The 20,037-nt window shown below is 39.8% G+C and overlaps 1 long non-coding RNA gene across 2 annotated transcripts; it reads right to left on the bottom strand.

The window, feature by feature from the left end:
- Nucleotides 1-1,643: 1,643 nt before the first annotated feature.
- LOC116737910 lies at nucleotides 1,644-6,315 on the bottom strand. 2 transcript variants are annotated; one of them, XR_004343256.1, is made up of 4 exons: nucleotides 6,195-6,315; nucleotides 4,981-5,234; nucleotides 3,526-3,584; nucleotides 1,644-3,346 (listed from the first exon to the last, which is right to left on the bottom strand). It is a non-coding gene; the product is annotated as an uncharacterized LOC116737910 (long non-coding RNA). The 2 variants fall into 2 exon arrangements; XR_004343255.1 differs by having other exon boundaries at nucleotides 4,981-5,238; nucleotides 6,195-6,314.
- Nucleotides 6,316-20,037: the final 13,722 nt, after the last annotated feature.

The raw sequence follows: 20,037 nt of genomic DNA, 5'->3' as shown, positions 1-20,037 counted from the left end.
CCTTGGTTATATTGGTCTTCTCTCAAGTACCTATCAAGTGATTAAAATGAGACTGGTTGAGATGTTTGGGGACTTGGAATTATGAATAGTACCTTTTCTTTTTTTTGTCTTTCTCTTTCCCACACATACCATCTTTACTTTACTTCAGATGTGGGCCCATCTGGGACACAATGAATATTTGGCAAATTCGTATTCAACTATCTTCCATTCCCTTCCCTGTTATCCTGCCAACTCCATTTGGATGACTCTCCTAAGTCAATTGGAAACCTGAAAATGAGGGACCCCCTCTTCTGGTTCAGGGGACTGTGGAAGCAGAGATGAAAGGCTCCATTTATTTCCAAAGTATGAATACACCACCCTCAAAGATTTCTACCTCCTGGAATCCTGAAATCTTTGCAGTAGTTGTCTTCACCATAAGTCATCTCTATACTCTGGTCTTCTTACAATGTGGGAGTCCAAGCAAATAAATATTTTTCCTAAAGCACAAATGAGAACTAGGAGTGTGTGTGTGTGTGTGTGTGTGCGCACACTCATGCATACATGCATGCATGTGTTTGACAATTTGTATGTGTGAACGCATGCATACACCTTTATTTCAATCTCCTCTATGAGGACCTGTTCTAGGTTGACTCAACACTTCTTCCTTTTCTTCATGTAATTCATGTCAAATAAACTTCTTTGCTCTTCATGGAAGCTGTTTTTGACACTTTGGGTTCTAATGCAGCCCAAGGTCACCTCAGGTTTCATCAGGAGATTCTCTCTTTTGGGATGATTACAGAAGTCAAAATAGTACACAGAAGTGAACAAGAATTATTCCTTTGCTTCACCACCATCAACCTGCCAAGTCCATGGTCCTCAGCATTTTCTTCATCCTCATATGCCAGCTTCACATAGCTGGGGAAAGGAGCAACTTATTCTTCCCCATCATGCTTACAAGCCTCTGCAACAGGGACCCACCCAGGGGAAACCTCAGCTTCCTTCATGAAACAGCTGTTTCCAGACCCTTAGGCTCAGAAAAAAAGCCATTATTCTCTTCCTACTACCCTTAGAGAAATAAATGATTGGAGTTAGGAAGACAATCCTAATTGCATGTCAGTTAATAAAAAGATCCTCAGTGGTGCCTGGGTGGCTCAGTCAGTTGAGCACCCAACTCTTGATTTCAGCTCAGGTCATGGTCCCAGAATTGTGGGATTGAGCCCCAAGTCGGTGTCCTTGCTGAGCATGGAACCTGTTTGAGTTCCTCTCTCTCTCTCTCTCTCTCTCTTTACCTCTTCCCCTCTCCCCCACTTGTGAATGTTATTTCTCTCTCTAAAATAAAAATAAATGTAATGGGGTGCCTGGGTGGCTCAGTCAGTTGAGTGTCCAACTTTGGCTCAGCACAATCTTACAGTTTTGTGGGCTTGAGCCCCATGTCAGACTTTGTGCTGACAGCACGGAGTCTGCTTCAGATTTTGTCTCCCTCTCTCTCTGCTCCTCCCCAGCTTGCTCTCACTCTCTATCAAAAATAAACATTGAAAAAAGTTTTAAAAAATTAAAAACACAAGCAAAAGTAAATTAATAAAAGGATTCCCAAACCCAGGAACACTCCCCTGCTACTCCCATAGAAGCTATGAATTCCAAAGGATATCTCAAAGTCTCTTATCTTAGAAATCTTGGAGATTATTAATTTTAATTCTCCCATATTACATATGAGGAAATACATCCTAGAGAGGGACATGACAGTATAAAATCACATACATCAAGTCAGTGATAGAGCAGAGACCAGAAAACAGGCCTGTGAACTGTTAGGATCATATATTCATTGCAGTAGGAATCATCTTTGCCCCAAAACTAATATTTTTTTTCCATACAAGACAAGTCAGTAAGAGAGTCATAGGTACAGGGTTATCTCAAGACTGTAGGATAGGCTAAAGAAACATGGGATGATAACAGAATTTGTCTTAGGCAGATAGCCATTCAGGGAAAGCTGGAAGAGAAAAAAAAAAAAAAGCAGATCTCCAAAAGAGAGACAGAAGATATGGAGTCCCTCTAGGGCATTTTCCCAGATTCTGACCAAGAGATGGCCCTGGGGGAGGGGGGGAATCCACAATTAGGTAGGAATAAAAAATGCTTCATTCCGTAAATCTTTCTACTTGAGATTTCCAATGCAACATTAGAAAATTAAAGACACTGAAAATTCTGCAATAAAACACCTGTATAACTTTGAGTTACCAAATAATTTCAAAACATATTTGTCCTCTGAGCATATGTTTTTGCTTTTCCATTTCAGTCCTTTACCCTATTTCTCAGGAGGAAAATCCCTCAATGTTGATTATTACCTCACATATCCTATAGCATTATGGTGACCACAGTTTAATTTTTTTCACAAATTTCTGAATAGCATCTTGACCCAAATCCAAGGATAATAGTTTAGTAGAAAGTCAATCAGTAAAGATGTATTATTTTCTGCAACCAGAGCTACTGGGTGTAGGGATAGAAAGGGGGGACAGCAATTCAAGAAAACAGTATTTTCCTCACAATTTCGTGGGGGGAATTAAAAATATCCACTGCAAAAGTTTATTAATAATTCAAGAGGTGCCATTGGACAATAGAAGAAATGGGTACATACAAGGGCTAAGGCAAGGTGTGTTCTTCAAATGAAGAAGAAAAAAAGTGTAGGTTGACTTTCAAAAGTCCTTGGAGAGACTGGAATTTTTCTGAGCCAGAAGTATGAGAAATAATTGAGTAGGCAGAAAAAAATAGATAAAGTATTACCAGAAGGAGAAAAGACATGAAGAAGAAGAGAAAGATAAGGTCAAATTGTGTCTAGAAGCCAAGGCTGAGTGTCAGGAAAGTGGGTTTCTAAGCCCTATCATGAAGCTTGTGTGAGAATTCTGGTGTCCTTTCTAGGAGACTCTGTAAGAGGAATGTGAAGAAAAAAAATACAAATCAAAGAGCACTTCCATCCCTGGATTCCATATACCTTTTCAAGACCATTATGTCCTGCTTGGGCTCTAACAATGTGTGTAGAAACATTCCAGATCTGTGGCTTCAAGAGTTGCCTGACTTTTCCCCTGGCACCCTCAGATACAATGCTTCAGTTCCCTCAAGTCACTGAAAATAACTTGTGAAAGTTTAGTTTGTGTTTGGAGAGTGATCTTGTATTCAGCTGCCAATTTATTTGTTGTATCCCAACTGCCCTGGCTTGGAGCTGTTAGGCATATGCCGCACTTGGGGTATTTGACAAACTGACACTCTACCACATGGAGTGTCCAACTCAGCTTGTCAAATACACGGAGTGTGGCACTGCAGGAGGCCAGGCCAGGAGCTTCAGTGAGGAGGCAAGATCTTCCTGGGAGATATGGCCCTGGAGGGAATGAAAGAAAAAGGAGTCACACCCTGAGCCCCAGAAAAACTTCAAAGGCTAAGGACTAACAGAAACATCAGAATAAGGAAGTGAGCAAAAACAGGCATAAGTCTCCCAACCAGAAGATGGATCCTTAAGGGAAGCCCAGCTGGGACTGCAGATGAGGCCCCAGTGCTCACCCAGAGGTCCTCGGGCTATAGCTTTAGCATTCCTTGGAGTTCCAAGCTTCAGTTGGCTCCTATATGCATAAGGGAGAGAATTTGGTCATTGTCCTGCTTCTCTGACCTCAGGAAAAGACTAGGCCCCAGATTAGTATCCATGAGCCCCCCCACCCACTTTCCAAAGTCCCACAGTCTTGTGGGTATGAACATAGACTTTGAGGTTAAACATGGGCTTAAATTTTGACTGTCATTAAGTAGCTGGGAAACCTCAGATAAATTATCTCATCTCTCTGAGCTACAGTTTTCCACATCCACAAAATGGGTTTGAGTACCTACATAATAAGTTATTGTGAGAATGGCATGAGTTAATGTATGCAAAGCCTTTAGTTCAGTATTTGATATTCAAAAAATGGTGGTTGTGCTATTGGGAAGGAAAGCAAGGGCCAATGACAATTGATTTAACAGGATCAGGACAGATGAAACAGGACTGTTGTATGGCTTCAGCCTTGCCTAACATGGGCCCCCTTGTCCCATCAGGACTCAAGAATGGAAGCTATAAAAGAAACATCATCTAGTCTTACCCACTCATATTATAAATGAGGAAATGAAGGTTAATATTGAAGAAGAAAGTAGCTGCAGGTTATACAAGTTGTTCATAGTTTAAGGTTATGCTTTATATCACCTCAATGTGCCTTTCAGCTTTCCTCATTGTTTCTTTTAGCTCTCTGCTCTGTATATCTCTCTCTCTCCAGGAAAAGGGAGACACGTCCACAATGATGGCAAAAGACAAGCAGTAGATGTGGCAGTGAGGCATTGGTATCTTTCAATTAGGGAAATTGGGAACCATTAGGGAAATAAGGAAGCTGTTAGGAACATGGTCATGTCTGGAATTTACAGAGTAATTCCCTTGGCAACACCCAGATCTTGTTGATTAAAAAAAAAAAAATCCAGGTTGTCTGTGTCAAATGCTTCAACTTTCCAGCTGTGGCAGTTGATCTGTGAGAAATTAGCTGGCTCATATTAAATACTGGTATGACAAGTGGCAAACATTACAAGATTGTCAGGAATAGAAAAGTACCCCATGAGGCCAGAAGGCCCTATTTGAGCTAAGACAAGGCAGAGGGACTTGTCTTTTAGGAACAACAATGTTTTTTTAATATTATCTCCTTTAGTTTAATAGATGTTGATGAGGGGATGACATGCTTCTCCAATTTGAAATATAGGAGTGACTTTAAATACAAGTCTATAAACAATTTTCTCCATCCCCTTATTTCCCATACCAGTCAATTCATCCCAAGCCACCCAGAGCAGCAAAAGCAACAATCTTGGTCACCATATACAGTATAGTGGGAAAAATCAGACAAATTTGGATTCTAATGCTGCCTTGAGTACCAACTAGCCAATCATGGCATTGGGAAAATCTTTCTTTGAGCTTCAGTTGTCTTCTTTGGAAATGGGAATAAGAAGACTTACCTGGCAGAATTGTTAGGAAAGTTTTCTCAGCTTTTCAGAGCTTCCCATATAGGAGCTAATAGGCACTGTGGCTCAGTCCCTGGAGTTGTGGGTGGAGGCCAGCCAAGAAAGTTGATTAATAGAGCTTGCATTCACGGTGGCAAGACAGAACTGGACTCATGTCCAGAAAGCTCTATCATTACCCTCATTGGCTACGGCTCCCGTGAGAAGACCTGGATAAATTGGAGGTGCCTGTAGCCTCGTGAAACCTCTTTCTGACTTCATCAGAGAGAGAGAGAGAGAGAAAGAGAGAAAGAGAAATATGAAGTGGCTAAATATTCCTTCTTAGTATACTTGAAATTGAAGAGCCTTATAGACCATGTCACCTCAATATTAATGGAAGGAGTCAGTGGCTGAGCTGAAACCAGATAGGTTTTATTCCCACTCTTGATGTTCTAGTGCATGCCTCTCCAAATGAGTGTGTATAAGAAAAACAGGTTCAAATTGAGAAAGGCTTGCCAAACCCATGGGAAAAAATGTGAATATCGACATAGAGGTATTAAGGAACTCTGAAAGCTCTTCTCTTAGTGTGTCATACTACACAAAATAAAATCATTTGCCCCTAATCTACCCTAGCAGGGCTAACACAACAAGCAGCAGGATGTATCCTGCTTCTGAACCAGTTGGACCTCCTCATACTGGAAGCAGTCTGGATTTTTTTAGGCATGGTTTAATCCCCTCATTCAGCCCCACCCAGATATATTTATTCAGCATCTCTCTTATGTCTTTCTCAACAGAGGGTCGACAATCATAAAAATAAGGGATATAAAAACTAAATGAGCCTCTAGACACTATTCGTCTAATATTTCCCTTCCTTTTCTTTGCATAAGAGGCCAAAAATGTGTTCTAGAAAGGTGAGAGGACTTATCAAAGATACATAGTGCATAAATGGCAAATTCAAGACTGCTATTCAAATTTCCTGACCCATGATTCCAAAGAACACTCCATTTCCAAGCGGCTAGCTCCTAAACAATGTTTTTGAGGAAGAAATGTTATCTTTCCTTCTCACCATTAGAATTTTCAAGAGAGAAAACCAATGGGAACCTTCTTCTCACCCACCCTTCACTCAGAATCCCTGAGGAGAGTCCAAAGAGAATAGGGTAGGTAGGTCCAAGCCACCTTTGGATCTCCCCCAGCTTGGGAATCCAAGCAGGGAGGGAAAATGGATATTATACCTGTTACTGGAGTGGTGCCTTGGTCTTGGAGGAGGCAAAGGTTCCCTGGTGATGAGCCAAACTGCAGTGGCCAGAGGTAACTGGGCGTTTTGCCTGGGGCAGGAACGTCGTGTGTTTTGAAGGGTCCTTGATGTCTTCAAGAGGAAACATAAATGAGGAAGTTAAGGCTGAGGTTAACCAACGGAAATCTGGGTGAAAAATGACAAAACAGTGCTATTGTGAAAGGGTCCATTACTGCAGCAACAGTTCCCACTGCCATGCACCCCCCAGCCCATTTGTAGCTGACATCCTACAGACAATGGTTCTCCAAGCTGCAGAGAGTTGAAGCAGAAAGCCTCTGGCTGCCCTAGGCTCTACCTATGGGTCAGAGTTTTCCCTAGAGTTAATGAGGAATGGGTTAATGAGTTAATGAGGAATGTCAGAACTGAGACATTATCAAATGAAAATCTACATTGTCAAAATTGAGAAACAGATCTGAGGGATGAAAGAAAATGTCTTATATCAAAAAGCAAATTAGTGGTATATGTGGAATTTAAATCCACTTCTATCAACTTCAAAGCATGTGTTCTCTCACTCTGTCAGAATGTCTTCAGGTCCTGAAACACCTTTTTTACTTCCCCTGGCACAGCTTCTCACCTGGTACAGCTACATAATTTGCAGGGTTTAGTGTAAAATGAAAATGGGGGGGGGGGGTTCCTGTAAAAAAAAAAAAAAAAGAAGATTTCAGAATGGTGACAACAGAATAGTATGCCAGAGCACCTGAGTGGCTCAGTCAATTAAGCATCTGACTTAGGCTTAGGTCATGATCTCGTGGTTAATGAGTTCGAGCCCATCATCGGGCTCCTCACTGACAGGGCAGCTTGGAATTCTCTCTCTTTCTGCCCCTTCCCCACTCTCTCTCTCCCAAAACAAATAAACTTTTCCAAAAATAAGAAGAAGAAGAAGAAGAAGAAGAAGAAGAAGAGGATTAAGCCAAGTGTGAGGTATTTCTAAGTATGGGGACCTGGAAAATTTTACAGGTCACATGCCTATAAAGCTGGCCCTGCTGGCACAGCTCTGACCACAGATCACATTTTGGCACGAAGGGCCTTAAAGAAGGAAGGGAAGAAAGAAATTCACTTCTATTAATAATAAAATTATGTGCTTTACCTGCGTTATCTTATTTAATCATCAACCCTTTGGTATGGTATGTATTATCATTATCCTTATTTATATGTGAAGAAAGTGAGGCACATAAAAGTAAAGTGACTTACCTATGAACACAAAACTAAGAAATAATGGAGAAGATATAATTTCCACTCAGGTATTTCTGGCTCCAAAAGTTAGGCTTTTTCTACTCTCACACACTGGCTACAAGGAGAGAAAAAAGTAGTTGACCTTGAGAAGAAAAATATGGTGCCAGATCCTTAAGTTCAATTGTGACTTTCAGGCTTCATGAAGGACGTGAAAAGTGTGAGAAGAAATTGAGTGACCTCTTGGTGCCACATGTTTGCAATCTTTGGGCAGTCCCCATTCATAGTTTGGAAGACACTGGATTCCCATTATGCAGTATTCTACATCATGAATCCTGATGGTACTGAAGAAGAGAGAGGCAATTTTTTTTCAATTCTTTTACGGTATACTTGTGATTGCCTTCAATGATTGCAGTGCTCAAGTCCCAGTCCTTAGTCTACATAGCAGAAGTAGTACCCTGGACCATGCTCAAGCCCTGTTGAATAATCTATCCAAGCTACATCCAGTTTTATAAATTCAAGTTCAAGAGAAAAGACCATATGCTTGGAGCCAGGGCCCTTGTGCCCCAGTCCTAGATTTGTCAGCTGTGTTTCCCCCCCTAGCTTGGGTTTTCCATTTAAACAACAAAAGCTGGATTAGATGATCTTAGTGGCTCAATATTCAAATACTCCCTGGTTTCTTTATAAACTTCTCTATCCCTGCCCCACCCCTCACTGTGTACTTGTGGTTGCAGGGCTTAGAGGCTGTAGGCACAGCTTGGGATAGAGATTCACTTGCAGTTACACTATTCTGCAGAAACTCCTTTCTACCAGAATAATTTATTGGCTAGTCCTTGAGACCAATTTCCCCAGATATGGCTTCTAGAAAGATTCAGTTCCTTTTTATTTTTGATTTCTGACTAAAGCTTGGGGTGGAGTCAAGGTTGTCCTGTGGGCACTTTCCCAGGGAGGGGCTCCCTCTGTTCTACTCACTCCACAGAGATTAAGTTCAGCTGCCCACTCTTTTTTTCCTCACCTATCAGTTAAAGTACTCTACTGTGTTTTGTTGTTGTTGTTGTTGTTGTTGTTTGTTTTTTAACATGGGCCTTCTGGAAACAATGTCTTTACATAAAGTAGTAATTAAGAGTGGCCCCTTGGAGCCACGCAGTACGTCCATGGAAGAGAGCATTAGAAGCCAGGAAGACCTGAAAATCATGCCATCTATGCAGAAGACCTGAATTAGAGCAAAGGCATTGGGATTCTTGGAGTTCCTCTTTACCACACAAGCACAAAGCATGCTGGGAAGGGCCAACTTTGCAGCAACAGCACAAAGGGAGCTTTCCTTTAAGTCTGTTGTGCAACCAAAAGATACACAGTTCTCTCATTTTGGATGCTTTTTGACTTGGCTAAGTCTATGAAGGAGGATGAGAGAGAAGGGCATTGGGTAGGGAAAGCTGTTAGTCTGTGCTGGAGTCCCACACTGGACTCAGTACTGGAATGGAAAGAAAAACTGAATTTTAGGTCAGAGTCTTTTGCTTTGGACTGTAGGTTTTAGCCCTTGAGTTATAGACCCACCTCTATAACTCATTGACTATATGCCCTTAAAAAATCAGGCACAGCCTGTCTGAGCCTCAGCCATCACATCATATTGAGGGATTTTTGGACAGGCATGCATCCAAGGAACCATGTATTTCTTCAGTGTAAGTAATTTGACAAAGGTACAAGTGCTATCAGAAGAGTGGGTAAGAAAGGTGTAATTGTTCCAGGGCAGGGGCAAAAAGGTGGCTCTTAGAAAAGTAGTATTTTAGCTAGATGTCAAAAGATGGAGAGAGAAAATAATGATGCTCATTGTCTCTGAAAAGACTTCTCTGACTAGTCTTCTCCCAGTGAAAATAATTAATCCCTGCTTTGCTTGCCTCTAGTGTCCAAAACCTTTTCATACTACCTTATGTGTCTGTCTCTTCCAGGAGACCAAGAACAGCCCAAAGTAGGAACCATGTTTGGTCCGTTATTTTCTTCACAGGGTCAGACATGAAATAGTTTCTCAGGAACTGCAAATTGAATAAATGAATTTATCAGTGAATTAGCAAAAGAAGGAATCCCCATAGCCCAAGTTGCCCATACTCTTTAGCTTGCCTCACCTCCATGAAGAAACTGAGAAGGCCTCCCTTTAACTTCCAGTTTCTCTCTCTGTTACTTACCCCCAACTTCCTGTTGGAAACCTGTCAAGAAAAGTCCCCAAGAACAATTGCAAAGCTGAGGCCACTTCCTGTGCAAGAGGCCAGTGTCTACACAATCCACCTTAACCCTGGTGATTGCTGTGCACATGATTGCAATGAGGCTTCCTCTGAAAGGGAACTAAAGGGTGAAGATATTTATAAGGCACCTCCAAGCCAGGACTGCAAAACTTCATGTACACCTGGGCCTGGGGACAAAAGATTTACTGTGATGTTCCACACAAGCCCAGTGACATTGGCAAGAGAGGTGGCAGCAATTAACCTACCAACTACAGTTCAACTTTATTCAACAAGGGTGTGTTGAGCACTTACTGACTACAAAGCTCTATGCTTGGTACCAAGGAGAAAAAATAAATATATAACAGACCAATAATATATATCTAATATAATGTAATGTGAGCTATAATTTTTCTAATAGCTACATTAAAATTTGAAAGATGAATAGGTGAAAATAATTTTGATAATATATTTTATTTAACCCAATGCATCTAAAATGTTATCTTAACCTGTAAGCAATGTAAAAATGTATTAATGAGATATTTTACATTCTTTGAAATGTAGTGTGCATTTTACACAATTAGACAATTTGGACTAGCCATGTTTCCCAGTGTTCAACTGGCACATATAGCAAGTAGCTAATTGGACAGCACATGTAGAAGATGTGGTCCCTGCCCTCAAGGAATTCACAGCCTAGTCTATGAGCCAGACTGATACATAAGCATGTATAAGTAACAAGTACTATACTAGAGTGCATGGATGTCAAAGAGCACTTCACCAGAGTTTAGGAGTTCTGGCCTATGGTTTCTTCTCTGTAACTGATTTTCTGTGTGACCTTGAGTAAATCCCTCTCCCTCTATGGGCCTCCATATTTCCATCTCTACAATAAGGTTTAAATAGATTATTTTTATTCAACAAATATATGTTGAATGATTTCTAAGTATCAGGCATGGTGCAAGGCACTCAGGATACGTAGATGAACAAGACACATACAATTATTGCCTTCTTGACACTTGCAGTGTAGTGGAAAGTAGCTATTAAACAAACAGTAATGGGTAAATATGACAAGAAAGAGGAAAGCACAGAAGGCTGGGAGAACATATAACATAATCTACCAGGCTTGGATAGATGAAGGAAGGCTCTCACAAGAAGTAACCTTTGAAGGCTGTCTGAAAAATGAGAAGTGAACTAAGTAAATAATTGGTGAAATGTCATTCCAAGCAAAAGAAACAGCAGGTGTAAAGGTTCTGATATGCAAAAAAATGTGTTCTATTCCAGGAAAATAAGGAGGCTCATGTGGCCTCGAATTGAGTGAGCAAAGGAAAGAATAGCTCAAAGAATGGTAGTAGGAGAGGTAAGCAGGGTGCCAAAGTGGGAAAGGTCTTGTATATTATGTGGAGGGTTTGAAATTTACCCAATGAGTCATGAATAGCCAGGGAAAGTACAGATGCAGTGCCCTTTAATCACGAAGACAAGGAATTTTTAAGTTAAGATCATGGAAAGAAAACTTAATTCCAACTAGTTGGACAAGAAACTTCACAGAAGAGGCAGTTTTAAAAGGTCATTAAAGAATAATAAGATCACTAGTCAGAAAAGTCTTTCAATCAGAGGAGAAGACATGAATAAAAGTGTAGAGATAAGGAAGAACATGGTGACCTTGTGTAAATTGAGAAACCACTTATGCAACAAGGTAAATATTAATCTAAGAAAATCTATGAGTATCTACGGATGTACTAGAATAATTAAAGCCCAAAGTCCTATCCAACACACTAAATGTGTTCTGGGAGAAACCAGGCAAAGACATTGGAGCTAAAAAGAGGTTAAATTTGAATAATAATAATAATAATAACAATAATAATAATAGTAAATAGGGGTGCCTGGGTGGCTCAGTTGGTTGAATGTCTGACTCTTGATTTCAGCTGAGGTCATGATCCCAGGGTCATGGGATCAAGCCCCACATTGGGCACTATGCTGAGCATACAGCCTACTTGGGATTCTCTCTTTCTCAAATTAAAAATAAATACAAATCATAAAAAATAGTAATGAATACATACTTGTGAACTTACTAAGTAACAGGCACTGTTTCAAGCCCTTTACGTGTATTATTTTATGTAATTTCCTCACAATGACCTTATGAGGGAGATATTATGATTATCTCCCTTTGATAGATGAAGAGCTGTCACTTGCCTAAAGTTGAAGAGCTAGTAAATAGCAGAGACAGGATTGAAATGTAATGAAACGATTTATGAAGGGTAGGGATTTTGAAGCAATCAACAAAAATATATAATATGGTTCTGACTAACAAATATGAAATTCAGGCCAGTTATCTTCACAGTCTACAAGGGCAATTTTAGGCAGAAAAGAACTAAATTTCCAATTTATGATCATTAGAAATGCTGAGCTGAAGATGACCTTTGTTTAGCTTCTTAGATATAAAGAATGAATGAAGTAAATAAGATAGGAGTCCAAGAGAGTTAGATAAAGACTTAGAAAATCAAACTGGCTCCACTCTTAACTCCCAGTACTTTACTTTCAAATTCACTCAGAAGTTTCTATCTATGAGATAAATAACTTAAGTGCCCTTGACAACCATCCCCATCTATTTTCTACAATGGTCCACCTAAGGGAAAAATCCCTAGGTGACAGTTTTGAATGGGAAGGGAAGAAGGATAAACTAATTTGTGATAAGCTGTCACATATATTTGGAAAGAACAAAACTGCATTTTTAAAAAATATATATTTTCTAATTCAGAATGGGGTGCGTATCCCTACTGTCTTTGATTTGACATACACAGACTCTTTTCATCTTCCTAGTGTTTCCTCTGATGAAGGGAATAGCAAACACAGTGCATTGTTGGGGGGCGGGGAGAGAATTTAGGCCAAACCCTTGAACTTACACCACAGCTAAACATCTTCTAGAACTAGGATACTAAAACTTGGTTTAACATTGATTTAGAAGGCAGTCAATTCTTACATACTTCTCTCTAGGGTTAGTTACCATGACACTCTTCCTTAATGTTCTGGTCCTATATTTGCATATGTCAGTTTCTATAGGCTTATCTAAAGAGTTTCAACCATCACAATTTGTATGGCAATAGGTAGCTCAGAATCTCCAACATATAACCTGAACTTTTCTATCTCAAAAGTAGATGCTATGATGTAGATGACCAAATGTCTCTTACTGTTAAAGAATGTCACAACTGTATTGGGTGGGAAACAAAAATATCAGAGATGCTCAAAGCTGGTTTTTGACTGGTGGCACGTATCCCAGGTTGTCACATGAGGTCTTGTGCTATAGTGAGTGGCAAAAGCATTGAGCTTGGAGTTCAAAGACCTGGATTTGAATTTCAACTTACTACTTTCCAGTTTTAGGGACTTGTGGAAATTACTAATATTTCTAACTATCCATTTCCCCATTTCAAATTTGAGTTAAGAAATAGGTACCTCATGGAATTTCAGGAAGGTGATATACCTCAGAACTTTTGTCAAAACCAGATAATACAAGGTAAAAAAAAAACAGATAATACAAGCAAAGAAAAAACAAAAAGCTACATGTTGCCACAGTAAAGGGCACTGCTCTTCTATTCTCAGTCCTAGGAAGAATAACAAGTGAGAAACGGAAGGGCAAAAAAAAAAAATTCTGTGTTTTTTTTTTTTGTTCTTAAGAATGCTTGTATCTATTACATAACTCATTCTTTGCAAAATCCTGTAGAAATAAGCATCATTCCCATCTCAAAAATGAGGTCACTGAAACCCAAAGACATTAAACAATTTCCCTCAAAGTCACATATTTAGTAAATGGCAGAGTTGGGGTTCAGACTTTTATTAGCCATGCCCCTAAAAAGGCATTTAAGGGACTACTCAAGAGTTCAACATTTGCTTTGGTTCCTTTAAACCCTGCAGGCAAGCCACTCCTTCAGTCTTAGAGAAAAAGGGGTTATTCCACTAGATTACAAGCTCTATGAGAGAAAGAACCATGTCTACTATGCCTAATTTTTTTTTATTAAGTTGCTGAATTTTTTTTCTAAATTGATTTTAGGAGTTCTTTATATATTAGAGAAATTTTCCTTTTGTATAAGAATTCAAATATTTCCATTACTTTATCATTTGCCTTTTGACTTTGCTTCTAGCATTTTATATTTTTATTTATTGTTGGTGCTCTACCAAGCTGTAGGAAGGCAATTTTATCTTATTCCCAACAATATAGCTAATGACTAGAAATGTGCCTTATTTATAGTATGTGTTCAATAAATATTTATTGATGAAAAATAATTCTTCCTGTCGCACAGGCCTGAAAATAAGGTGACATCTAACTACTGAATTCCATGGCCTTCCCTTCCCCTGGTTCCTGATAACCTGGGACCTGAAATTAACCAGAATTGAAGATTCATTTAAAAAAGATGTAGACAGAGAATATCAGAAAACCCGAGTTTCAGGCCCAGCTATGCCATGCCTTGTTGTATGACCTTGGGCAAGCCCCTTCTTTACTCTTCTTTATAAGAGTGGTAGACTAGTTGGTCTTTAAGAGCCCTTTTCCCCCATTCATAAATTTCCCAAATGGTATGAGCAATAAAGATACCAAAGATAATATGACTAGGACCTTGCCCTCCTGGAACTTATGTTCTAATGAGGGAAAGAGGCACTCAACAAACAATCTCACAATAAAAATGTGTTATGGAATATAAATATAGGGTGTTATGAGAGAAAGCAATAGTAAATATAATCTGATATGAGAGTTTAAGTCTTTCTTCAAAACTGTCTAAAATTAAGATACAAAGAATAATCCAGACTAAGTAAAATTCTCTGGGCCTTGGATTCTTTAACATACATATTAAGCATTGATGTTATTTATATCATATTTATTTATATTATATATTTATTATATAATTATATATATTTTTATTGTAAACATATTAAACATAAATACATATGTATATTTACATACATACACACATTTATATAAATCTTTACCTAACATGTGAAGAAAGCTTTTTAGACTGTAAAATAATACAAATGTGAGTGATGACTTTTTTCATGTGGCTGGGAATTTCTTTGGACCTGTTTTAGGATACTATGGGTAGCTGTCACTCCATAGCCTTTTGAGGCTGGACCTGAGCATGAACCCAAGACTCTATGGGACTTGTAGGGTGATCTGCTGCTGTTTTCTGTAATGTGAAGCTGATGCCATCTGTCTCTGAAAATAAAAAAATATATATATGTTTTAGATCTAACTACATATTATGTCCACTTCTCTGGCCCACTGATGCTATCAGACATCATGGAAGCTGCCTGGCTTGTCTCAATGCTTGGCAATGGAGGCAAGAGGAGGGGTGTTGTGCAGGCCTCTCTCATCAGCTTGACTTTATACAGGACATGGTCAGCTCTTTGGAGATTGTGGCATGTATTACCAGCATCCACAGGTTTTTTTTTTTTCATATTCTCATTATCTATTAAAAATTAAAAGTGGGAGGAAAAGGGCAAGGCATCTTGGGACTCTAGCACACTGTATTGATAGGACTGAGGAGACAGAGAAAGTAAGGGAAGAGAGCTAACAGTTGACTAATGACTACTCTGTCCCAAGCACTGTGCTATATGCTTTATGCATACCGCTCATATAATCTTCACAACCATTCTAGGAACTGGGAATTGTTCTTCCCTTTCCACAGATGAGAAACATGAAGTTCAGAGTGCTCAAATGACTTACTTCAAGTCACCCAGTAAGCAAGTGAGCTGGAGTTCAAACCAACTTTACTACTTTCTTCTATACCACATGACACTTGGGAGAGTCATTTCAGTCCCACTACCCCCAGGCTGGGTCATACCAATTTTTATTCCAAAGAAGAGAGATAATTGTAAGTTTGGGGGAATTTCAAATATAGAGTTTCTCTTACTTCTCTTGTCATGAGTTATAGTCCTCTGGTAGGAAGTTGGTCCTCTCATCTCACCTGAACCATGACTGTTGTGGTTTAAGTCAACTTCCTGTCCCCTTATCCTCCAAACATTTCCCCCTGAGTTGTACGCTGCAGCCTCCATGCTCTGGTGCCTCTTTTGAAACTTTGAACCTTTAATTTTGACCCATAAGCCAAGCAATGGGGTTTCAGAATTGAGATTAGGACCACTTCCACCACCTGCTTCCACTGCTCCCGTGGCTCTGCTTTCACAAAGTTTGTCAACCCAGTGACCTCTTCTCAAATGTCATTCTATTTGGTCCTTCCTCTATCGATCTTTCAGTCTATAAACATAGTAAAGTTACAATCAACCCCCCCAATATCTTTCCAATGGCCACCCCATCATTCTTCAGTTCCCTCAATACAACATTCTCAGAAAGTAGTTTCTAAACTTTTAACTTTCTAATCCACCATAACTTAGCTTTTTATTTGTTCTCTATTCCAATTTCTGCACTGACTCTGGTATCTGGTGTCACCAAATTACCATGAACCCCTAATCAACAAAGTCAAAAGCCTCTCTACTATGCCTCATCCCACTCAATGTCTCTGTAGCAGATAACTCTGTCAGCTATTCCTTCTTTCTTTAAAGCCCCGTCATCAACTTGTTTAGAGGATATCCTCCCTCTTCTGACTGAATTTTATCATCAGAAGACACACAATCATGGTTCAGATGAGATGTAAAGATCAACTTCCTGCCAAAGGATCATAGCTCATGGTAGCGATGCCTCCTCCATTTTTTAATTTTTTTTTTAATTTTTGAAAGAGAGAGAGAGACAGAGCACGAGTAGGGGAGGGGCAGAGAGGGAGACATAGACTATGAAGCAGGCTTCAGGCTCAGAGCTGTCAGCACGGAGCCCAACACGGGGCTCGAACCCACAAACTGAGATCATGACCTGAGCTGAAGCCGGTTGCTTAACCAACTGAGCCACCCAGGTACCCGACTGCCTTCTTCATTTGTTTCCCTCGTGCTTAACTCAGCACCTGATCCAGAGTATTGTTTAGTAAGAATTGTTAAATGTGTTTACCTATACTGTTTTGATTCACATATTTTCCTGACCACTGTCCTTGGTTTTCTTCATGGACTTCTCTTGCTTCTCATTATATGTCAGTGTTTCCCAGAGCTCTGTATCTTTTTGTGTGTATACATATGTGTGTCTGCATACTTGCTCACTGTCTATCTTCCCAACATCCAGAACTGTAGATTAAAGTCAATATTGAACATATCTTTCTAAATGTCTAAGTCTTCATGTCCTCAAACTTGCACCTCAAACAAAATTACTCATTATCCTGAAGGGAATCCGTATCTCCATGGAGGGAAACCAAGATAGAAAAATAAGTCATTTTTGGCCACCATTATATATATATATATATATATATATATATATATATATATGTTTTATTAATACTTTATAACTCTTACTACCTTGTAACATGATATTTTATGCCTTGATTTTCCATCATTATATCCAGAGGTTCCCTCAAAGACAAGGATCTCTATATGAATTAATTTCTGCATCCCCAGTTTTTGGCACAGAGTGAGCTACTGTTTAAGAAATGTTGGGCTAAATGAAAAGCAATGAGGTCAGCTCCCAGAATGCCTATATTAAGAGCAATAATCTTGTTTCTAATGATTTAGAAAAATGAAAAAATATATAAACATAATATTACTCATTTTTAGTCAATAACATCTTTCTCCTTAAAGTTTGGTATTTATTGCCAGAATAATCTTTTAACAACACAGCTTTGATGGTGTTATTCCACTGCTTAAAAAATGAACAGTGGCTTCCCATTGCATGAAGGTAAAAGTTCAAAATTCCTCAGTAAGGTGGTCAGGACCCTTCACAACCTGTCTACCAACTCCATCCATCCTATATTCCAACTACAACACATCTTATACTCTAATACACCTCCAACCTTTACACATATTTCTCTGTGGTCTTGAAAAGTTTTCTTGACCTCTAATGTTTCCAGGAGACTGTGTGTTTGTTCCTTAGGCCCAGCTCAATTCTTACCGCCTTTGAGAAACCTCTCTGGCTCCCCCAAAGTCTCCTGTACTTTGTGTTTTTTATGTGTTTTTATTTATTTTGAGAGAGAGAGAGAGAGAGAGCATAATCAGGGGAAGGAGAGAGAGAGAGAGAGAGAGAGAATCCCAAGCAGGTTCCACAATGTCAGCGCACAGCCCTACACCAGGCTCCATCTCACAAACCATTGGAAAACCCTTGCACTGTTGGTGGGAATGCAATCTGGTGCAGTCCCTCTGGAAAACAGTATGGAGGTTCCTCAAAGAGTTAAAAATAGAACTACCTTGTGATCCAGCAATCACACTACTGGCTATTTACCCAAAGAATACAAGAACACTAATTCAAAGGATACTTGCACCCCTATGTTTAGAGCAGCATTATTTATAATAGCCAAGATATGGAAGCAGCCCAAGTGTTCATCGATTGATGAATAAAGAAAATGTGGGGGGCACCTGGGTGGCTCAGTTGGTTAAACATTCTACTTTGGCCCAGGTTATGATCTCATGGTTCATGGGTTTGGGCCCCATGTTAGGCTCAGGCTGGGTGCTGACAGCTCAGAGCCTGGAGCCTGCTTCAGAGTATGTCTCCCTCTTTATCTGCCCCTCCCCCACTCGCGCTCTGTCTCTCAAAAAAATGAATAAATGTTAAAAAATTAAAGAATATGTGATATATATATAAATAAAACCTTGCCATTTGTAACAACATGCATGGAGCTAGAGAGTATAATGTTAAATGAAATAAGTCAGTCAGAGAAAGACAATTACCATATAATTTCACTCATTTGTGGAATTTAAGAAATACAACAAATAGAGAGAGAGAGACAGAGACAGAGAGACAGAGAGAGAATACAAAAGCCAATAAATAGACATTTAACTACAGAGAACAAACTCATGGTTACCAGAGGGGAGGTGGGTGGGGTGAGGGGTGAAATAGGTGATGGGAATTAAGGAAGGAGGATATTTGTTGTGATGAGCACTGAGTTATGTATGGCATTGTTGAATAACTATATTGTATACCTGAAACTAATATAACACTGTATGCTAACCATAATGGAATTAAAAAAAAGAAAAGAAAAAGAAACAATGGACTCTTAGCAGATTTCTAAGGTTGTAGCCAGTGCTCTTCCTGCTCCTTACACTGCCTCCAGATGGCTATCAACCTCCAGATGACTAGACTATGCATACCTCTCACACTTTTTTCTTACCTCCAAATCTTTTTTAAAAATTTATTTTAGGGGCGCCTGGGTGGCGCAGTCGGTTAAGCGTCCGACTTCAGCCAGGTCACGATCTCGCGGTCCGTGAGTTCGAGCCCCGCGTCAGGCTCTGGGCTGATGGCTCAGAGCCTGGAGCCTGTTTCCGATTCTGTGTCTCCCTCTCTCTCTGCCCCTCCCCCATTCATGCTCTGTCTCTCTCTCTGTCCCAAAAATAAATAAACGTTGAAAAAAAATTTATTTTAAATTTAGTGAGTAAATGACTGATGCTCCTGATAAAACATAGTCAAGATAAGAGGAGTTGGTGTTACTGGCATCAATTGTATGATTAGGCTGAAACAAAGAAGCTGAAGGCATGGAAAGGCCAAATAACTGTTTAGTTGGATGGACATCAAGCTCCAGTAACAGCAGAGTTCAGGGTGTGGTCATGGAAGAGCAATTAGTTAAAGGCAGTGGAGTAGGGAAAGAAGCTGCCTCATGGCCCATATCTCTAGACCTTGACATCTTCAAGTGTAAAACAGAGGTCATAATCTTTGTCCTGCCTAAATTACAGAGCTATTGTCAGATATGATGTAATAATAGATGTGAAAGAACAAAGTAGAATGGGTAGGGAACTCATGAGTGGGTGGCTTATCTACTACCACTCGTAACCCAGGTTTGGCCTAAGGTAACCTATGTAACCACCTCCCAAGCCTCTAAATTGCAGATTCATTGTCAAAGGGAAGTCCTAGCAGCAGCAGTCTGGCCTTCTAGCCCATACCTCCACAGTTGCTCAAGAATGACAGTTGGCTTTTGCATCAGTCTCTCTATACCATTCTGCCCCCAACCCTACCTCTCATACTGCCTCCCAAAACTTGTGTGGCAATTTCCAGCCTGGCATTTCCCCACCACTGTGGCAATGTTCTGGTCTCCCAGAGTCTCAGAGACCCTGGAGCAGTGAAGGGGTGGGAGGAACAAGTTCTCTAGATTCCTCAACATAACACCTGATCTATCTGGGAAAATGTCAGGCCATCCTATCCTCCCTTCAACTACTTATACTTTTTGGGATCTAGATTAATTTGGCAACCTGCATTAGTCTTTTTAAGGCCCAGCATTGGAAATGCAGTTTAGATCAGATCAGATCCCATAACTGGTAAACAGGCTAGAAGCCTACACTGGGTTATACCTAACTACCTCACTCCCTTATTACCATCTTAATCACAGAAATCATTTTGATCAT

The sequence above is a fragment of the Lynx canadensis genome, chromosome X (genome assembly GCF_007474595.2).
Source record: "Lynx canadensis isolate LIC74 chromosome X, mLynCan4.pri.v2, whole genome shotgun sequence".
Classification (NCBI taxonomy): Eukaryota; Metazoa; Chordata; class Mammalia; order Carnivora; family Felidae; genus Lynx; species Lynx canadensis.
This window is presented reverse-complemented; position numbering and strand designations above follow the sequence as displayed.